Genomic DNA, 8,273 nt, shown 5'->3' with positions numbered 1-8,273 from the left:
AAATAAAGGTAAAGAGACTGCACCCTTGTGTCCTCGTTATTCACTGCGCCTTGCAGCATCCACCATCTACACTCTGGGAAGCCCTGGGGACATACTTCACCTGTGGGAAGGTATACCATCTAGCTGCCATAACATCACCCCAGCGGACCCCTAAGCAGCGTCGGTCACCCTGACCGAATACCACAGGTGGCGTCGCGAACACTATACTATAAACTGTTGTCCCTTTTATTGGACGCCCCTCAAAGGGCCACAGGCCGGGTCCAGCCACCGTGACATCCCCACCGACTACAGAAGAAGGGGGCCCGGTACCGAGTACCCCATTGCCCTAAAGTGGGGGCGATCCACCAGGATCAGGGAGTGGAGGTTCTGGGAGACTGGAATCAGGGAGCGAAGGTCCTGAAAGACCGGGAACAGAGAGCGGAGATCCTGGAAGACCGTGAACAGGGAGCGGTGGTCCTGGAAGATCGGGAACAGGGAGCGGAGGTCCAGAAAGACCGGGAACGGGGAGCGGAGGTCCTGGAAGACCAGGAACAGGGGGCAGAGGATCGGGAAGACTGGGAACAGGGAGAGAAGGACCTGGAAGATCAGGAACAGGGAGAGAAGGACCTGGAAGACTGGGAACATGGAGCGGAGGTCCTGGAAGACTGGGAACAGGGAGCGGAGGTCCTGAAAGACCGAGAGCAGGAGGCAGAGGTCCTGGAAGACCGGGAACAAGGAGCAGAGGTCCGGGAAGACCAGGAAGAGAGAGCAGAGGTCCTGGAAGACCGATAACAAAGAACAGAGGTCCAGGAAGACCGGCATCAGGAAGCGGAGCTCCTGGAAGACTGGGAACAGGGAGCGGAGGTCTAGAAAGACCGGTAACAAGGTGCAGAGGTCTGGAAAGACAGGAAACAGGGAGCAGAGGTCCGGGAAGACCGGGATTAAGGAGCAAAGGTCTGGGAAGACCAGGATCAGGGAGCAGAGGTCCGGGAAAACCAGTATGTGTCTTGGTAGGCCTTATGTAGCCCCAGGCAGATGACCACATGGGATCATACTGGGCCATCTGTAAAGCCCGGCATGGATCATAACGAAGTTCAACAGACTGGGTTGAGGGGAGCAAAGCCCATATCTAGGACAGAAACGTAAAAGTGCCATTCAAGGTTACTATCTGAATACAGTATTTTAATAAAACGGCCATCTCACATTCAAACAATATCACCATACAGTGTGCAAATATTACTATATACAGTAGTTTGACGATAAATGGCTTCACCTAACCAGTAACCATGAGTGGTGAAAACGTTTTGGTGTTATCATTCATATTCTCTGAAAAAAGGCTAAGAAAGCAAAAATTTTGCCGGGGTAGGAAAACATTTGAGCACAACTGTATACAGTAAAATGCGCAAATAATAGCGCGGTTTCATAATGCATCCATAGGAGCTCAAATAATTCTGACATGTCTGACTCAATTAATATTGCCATACAGTGCACAAATCCTGACATAAGTGCTATAAAATATGCAAATAATAGCACCATACAACGCTAATGCCTCTAATAATACATAATATATACAGTGTACAAACAAAACAGTCAATATTGCCATGAAGTCAACATATATCACACCAAACTTCAAGTTTCTTCACTCACTTTTCCAGGCCACTACACCACAACTCCCAGCAAGCGCTGACCAAAGTCCTATCCTTGCAAACATTGCGCAGTTTCATTTATCAGACTTTTGTTTTTAGCCCCATAGACCCATCGATATTCGCTAACAGTCATCGCTTATGGACAGAACGTTAGGTTTAATCAATGATCAGATTAATTCTAACCAGGGCATGAATGAGATATGTGTCAGCCGAGGCGTTAAGTCCGGGGTTTAGGCCGTATAATCGCCTTTGTCCCCCCTTCCTCCTCCCACTTGGCATCAATGGTCTATTTCTGCAGCCAGGACAATAGCTGCCTGGTGCCAGAGATTCATTGTTCGGCGGGAGTTTAATCACTGAATTGCAGCTTTCTAATCTATGGACTAAAAAAAAAAAAATCCCATTTCCAAGCAGATGATGTGGGCTGTGCGCTTCTTAATCATGCATGTGTTCAAATCAGGAACACCCATTGCACACAGCAGATGGCATGTGGAGGGGGGAAAAAGGACAGGAATATCTGCAAAGAAAATGAGTCTGCCAGGACATCCCTGAGGAGGTAAGTATACGAGCCCACAACCTCCGATCCCCAGCTCTGGGGCTGAAATGGGCAATCATTTTTTGCCTAACTCTTTGGCAGAAGTTTTTTACAATAAAGGTAGGCTTAGGCTATGTGCACACGATGCGGATTTGCTGTGGATCTGCAGCGGATTTTTCCGCGCTGAAACGCTGCAGATCCGCACTGTAATGTACAGTATAATGTTATTCTATGGGGGAAAAAAAGCTGTGCAGATGGTGCGGAAAAATCAGTGCGGAATTGCTGCGGATTTCAAAGAAGTGCATGTCATTTCTTTTGTGCGGATCTGCAGCGTTTCTGCACCCCTCCATGTTAAAATTCCTCAGTGGCAAAAACGCTGAAAATCCGCACAAAATCCGCATCAATTCCGCATGAAAACCGCGACAAATCCGTAGCTGGGGATTCTGCCAGGAGATGTGGATTTTGTGCAGAAAATTCTGCACCTCTTTTCCTACGTGCACACTTAGCCTTACTGTGTTGTTCCTGTGCTCAGTTATGGCCGCACGGTGACTTTGGTTGCACCATAAAAAATAAAATGGGAGGTTTGCATTGCTTATAGTAAAGCAATCCACAGCCAAAATCTTCTGTGCAAAACTTGACACCACTGATATCACTAGATACGGGGTGATTTGCAAGAAGAACAACTGTAAAGACCCCCATACACATTAGACCAACATCATTTGGTTTGGGCGACCATCTAATGCATATGGGGGCGGCGGGCGCCAGCCGACCAATGATCGGGTGAGATGATGATTGAACATGTCTGATTTCAGGCTGCCCATCGCCTTGTTCTCCCTGAGATGAGTCGGCAACATTATCATGAAGAACACAGGAGCGCTTGGCTGTCCTATGTATGAGAGAAAAGGTCGTCCGTCAAAGCATCGTTCGTCCAACAGCTGTCAAATGGCTTAAAGGGAATCTCAGAAGGATCGACCCTCCTGAGTCGTTTATGAGGGAAGGAAGGTCATAGGAAGCTGAACAAAATTATATATTGATATCTGAGATTCGATGTTTTATTCCAGAGAAATCCACATTTTTCGTAATATGTAAATGAGCTGTTAAGATCTATGGGCCGCACATGGATCTCTCGGAGAATCTGCCTTCAGAGCTTATTTTAAATGAAAGGGGGCGTTACCAGTGTAAGACATGTAATGACTGACAGTCGACTCTCTTCATCTCACACTGGTAATGACCCTTTTCATTTAGAATAAACTCTGGAGGCAGATTCTCAGGGAGATCTATGTCCACCCATAGATCTTAACAGCTAATTTACATATTAAGAAAAATGTTGATTTCTCTGGAATAAGATATCGGATCGCAGATATCAAGGTATCGTTTTATTCAGCTTTCTATGACCTACAGGCTCATATTGACGGCTCAGGAGGGTTGATCCTACTGACAGATTCCCATTAAGTCAATCAGGCTTTTTTTTTTTTAATGTGTCATCAAACCTGGGGTACACGATGATGCAGAACCAAATAAAACACTGCCACGGGCTGCTAGCGCCATTTTTAGCTGGCAATCATGTACTGAACCTGGCTACAAGGAAAGCAGCCAGTTGGATTGGAAGGGGGTGTTGGGGTTCTCCTAGGGGTTGAGGTCTCTAAAAATCAAGTCTTTAGGAGGTTGCCATCTGTTGTCTTCACATTGGACATATACTGTTTTTAGAGTTTTCTGCAGGGGAATAAAATAAGTAAAAAATAAAAAAACAAAGCTAGAAAACATTATCCTACATTTCCTAAACAGAACAATTCACCAACATGCCTAAGAGCCATTAAAGGGGTCATCCAGTATTTGAGAAACATGGCTGCCTTTTTCCAAAAAAAAGATGCCACCCCAGTCTGCAGGTTGAGAGTGGTATTACAGCTCAGGAAAATCAAAGTGAATGGTGCAGAAATGAAAAACAGCCCGAAGAAAGGGTGATGCTTTTTTTCTTTTTGGAAGAAGGCAGCCGTGTTTTTCTGGACAATGTCATGTGGCTGTTTGAGGAGTGAGAGGGGCTAAACATTATTTGCTCTGTGTGTCTTCTACGGCACCTGAATATTGCTGCTGCAGAATGAGTTCTTTGAGAATCCATCTCTGACAGAGAGTTGTAGCTGTTTCTTTGTCTTTTTCTAAATTCCTTTGTGCTGATTTATGACCATAGACCACGTCAAAGTTGAGCTGAAGTTTGCCTTCATAAACTAGATGAGTGAAGTTCAGTGAAAGACAGATAAGTGAGTTAGAAACCCTCTTTTCACAAGGAGCTCACTGATGGATTCTCAGATAACTCATTCTGCAGCCAGCAAAACACAGAGAAACAGACCATAAAAGCCAAACAGTGCAACGTTTTTAATGAAATCTAATTGCAAAAATTATTTTTAGCCCAAATACATGCATTAAAGTATAAAAAGAATTGCACCCAAAGGCAAAGTCCAACTGGGCCCCAGTGCTTAGGCTGCCGTCACACTAGCAGTATTTGGTCAGTATTTTACCACAGTATTTGTAGCCAAAACCAGGAGTGGAACAATTAGAGGAAAAGTATAATAGAAACATATGCACCACTTCTGCATTTATCACCCACTCCTGGTTTTGGCTTACAAATACTGAGGTAAAATACTGACCAAATACTGCTAGTGTGACGGCAGCCTAATATCTATATCCATACAGTATAAAAGCAGAAAAGTAAAAATCATGTATGCAAGCTGTGAAATGCCGATGGTACACTGCTGGACATTTCCCATGGCCACAAGTGCCTGAGCCAGGGCGAACTGCTGGCAGAGAGGCGGCAGATGTGAGGCGCAAGTAGCCCTGTGCAATGTAGAGGAAGTGGGTGAGCATTAATTTCCTGACGACGGGGTAAACGATGGGTGGAGATTTCTCTCTATCTTGGCTTCTGCTCCTGTCACACAGCGTCTCTTCTGCTTCCTACAGAGCTACACACAGGGGCTGGAATCATCCACAGAGCCTCTGAGACCAAAAGGTAAGATGTCAGCGCAATGTATCTGCTCTGTGATTGATGTACCTGCTCTGCACGAGGCTTTGTGTCGCCGAGCCCCTCACACTTCTGTCCTGTCGCGACATCGTTCTTCGTTATAAGTACATTGTGTGATGCTGCTGACACCTCCGTGCAGTACATTGTGTCACTGATGCCAAACATTGTCTCCTTTACACATATGTGTCATTCTGGGTCACTTCTACACTTTCACAATACATTGTATCTACTCCGACCAATCGGAAATTCAATCTACACCTTATAAATCCACTTATAATACATCATAGAATATTTACAACTTATATGTACGACTTTTATATGTGGACTATAGCCCCCACAATGGATCTGCCCCATCCACCTCCCCTATGCCATGGACTATAGCCCCCACAATGGATCTGCCCCATCCACCTCCCCTATGCCATGGACTATAGCCCCCACAATGGATCTGCCCCCATCCACCTTCCCTACAGCTCCTACCCAACATCCCCACAGTCCCTATCCCTATTGCCTTTATACACCTGCTTTGGCAAAACTGATATGTATCTGGTCCTGTCAATAAAGCTTCTTTGAATCTTGAATCTTTCTACACTTTGTAGAATATTTTGCATCTTATAATATATTATTCTTTCTTCTTTTTCATACTTTCTATAACACACTGTATCTCTACACCCTCTATAACACACTGTATCTCTACACCCTCTATAACACACTGTATCCTCTCTACACCCTTTATAATACATTGTATCCTCTCTACACCCTCTATAATACATTGTATCCTCTCTACACCATCTATAACACACTGTATCCTCTCTACACCCTCTATAATACACTGTATCCTCTCTACACCCTCTATAATACATTGTATCCTCTCTACACCATCTATAACACACTGTATTCTCTCTACACCCTCTATAACACACTGTATCCTCTCTACACCCTCTATAACACACTGTATCCTCTCTACACCCTCTATAACACACTGTATCTCTACACCCTCTATAACACACTGTATCCTCTCTACACCCACTATAATACATTGTATCCTCTCTACACCCTCTATAATACCCTGTATCCTCTCTACACCCTCTATAACACACTGTATCCTCTCTACACCCTCTATAATACCCTGTATCCTCTCTACACCCTCTATAACACACTGTATCCTCTCTACACCCTCTATAATACACTGTATCCTCTACACCCTCTATAATACCCTATATCCTCTCTACACCCTCTATAATACATTGTATCCTCTGTACACCCTCTATAATACCCTGTATCCTCTCTACACCCTCTATAATACATTATATCCTCTATACACTCCCAATAATACATTGTGTCCTCTCTACACCCTCTATAATACATTGTATCCTCTCTACACCCTCTATAATACACTGTATCCTCTCTACACCCTCTATAATACCCTGTATCCTCTCTACACCCTCTATAATACCCTGTATCCTCTCTACACCCTCTATAATACATTGTATCCTCTGTACACCCTCTATAATACCCTGTATCCTCTCTACACCCTCTATAATACATTATATCCTCTATACACTCCCAATAATACATTGTGTCCTCTCTACACCCTCTATAATACATTGTATCCTCTCTACACCCTCTATAATACACTGTATCCTCTCTACACCCTCTATAATACATTATACACTAGATGGTGCCCGATTCTAACGGATCGGGTATTCTAGAATATGCATGTCCACATAGTATATTGCCCAGTCACGTAGTATATTGCCAGCCACGTAGTATAATGCTCTATGCAGTTATGGCCCCATAGATGCTCCATATAATGCTCCATGCAGTTATGGCCCCATAGATGCTCCATATAATGCTCCATGCAGTTATGGCCCCATAGATGCCCCATATAATGCTCCATGCAGTTATGGCCCCATAGATGCCCCATATAATGCTCCATGCAGTTATGGCCCCATAGATGCCCCATATAATGCTCCATGCAGTTCATTATGGCTCCATAGATGCCCCATATAATGCTCCATGCAGTTATGTCCCCATAGATGCTCCATATAATGCTCCATGCAGTTATGTCCCCATAGATGCTCCATATAATGCTCCATGCAGTTATAGCCCTATAGATGCCCCATTTAATGCTCCATGCAGTTCTTTATAGCCCCATAGACGCTCCATACAGCACTGTGCCACATGTAATGCTGCTGCTGCAATAAAAAAAAAAATCACATACTTACCTCTCGTCGCTGCCCGCTGCTCCTCAGCATCCCGTCTCTCCGCACTGACTGTTCAGGCAGAGGGCGTTGCGCACACTAATACGTCATCGCGCCCTCTGACCTGCACAGTCACTGCAAGACGACGGGAAGACGGAGCGGTGCCTGGCGGATGGAATGCAGACAGGTGAATATGAAATACTCACCTGCTCCTGGCGCTCCTGATGCTCTCCCTGCCTGTCCCATGGTACCGCAGCTTCTTCGCGCCTGCGCGAGAAGGACCTGCCATGACGTAACAGTTACATGACCGCGACGTCATGGCAGGTCCTTTTCACGCAGGGCCTGTGATTACGTCGCGGTCACATGACCGTGATGTCATGGCAGGTCCTTCTCGCGCAGGCGCGCAGGGCCTGTGATGACGTCGCGGTCACATGACCGTGACGTCATGGCAGGTTCTTCTCCCATACCATCGTTGGCACCGGAACCTGCCGCTTCCATGGAGAGGTCACTGGAGCATCGCGAGGAGCTGGAAAGGTGAGTATATAATAATTTTTTATTATTTTTAACATTAGATCCTTTTACTATTGACGCTGCATGGGCAGCGTCAATAGTAAAAACTTGGTCACACAGGGTTAATAGCGGCGGTAACGGAGTGAGTTACCCGCGGCATAACACGGTCTGTTACAGCTGGCATTAACCCTGTGTGAGTGGTGACTGCAGGGAGTATGGAGCGGGCACTGACTGCAGGGGAGTAGGGAAAGACTTATCGGACTGTGGCCGTCGCTGATTGGTCGTGGCAGCCATGACAGGCAGCTGCCGAGACCAATCAGCGAATGAATATCCGTGACAGAAAGAAAGAAGGACAGACGGAAGCGACCCTTAGACAATTATATAGTATACTA

General features: G+C 45.5%; 1 protein-coding gene across 4 annotated transcripts in view; it reads left to right on the top strand.

Moving 5' to 3' along the window:
• Positions 1-2,105: 2,105 nt before the first annotated feature.
• The window catches only part of GNG2 (G protein subunit gamma 2), a 235,915-nt gene continuing 229,747 nt past the window's right edge, over positions 2,106-8,273 (top strand). For 2 of the 4 annotated variants that reach the window (XM_069738874.1, XM_069738899.1), the window contains exon 1: positions 5,031-5,158. The gene's annotated coding sequence lies outside the window, so the exon portion shown is untranslated. Of the gene's footprint in view, positions 2,179-5,030; positions 5,159-8,273 lie in introns of those variants that run through there. The other 2 variants (XM_069738891.1, XM_069738920.1) reach the window with 2 other exon arrangements.

Source organism: Ranitomeya imitator, chromosome 1, assembly GCF_032444005.1.
Source record: "Ranitomeya imitator isolate aRanImi1 chromosome 1, aRanImi1.pri, whole genome shotgun sequence".
Lineage (NCBI taxonomy): Eukaryota > Metazoa > Chordata > Amphibia > Anura > Dendrobatidae > Ranitomeya > Ranitomeya imitator.
This window is presented reverse-complemented; position numbering and strand designations above follow the sequence as displayed.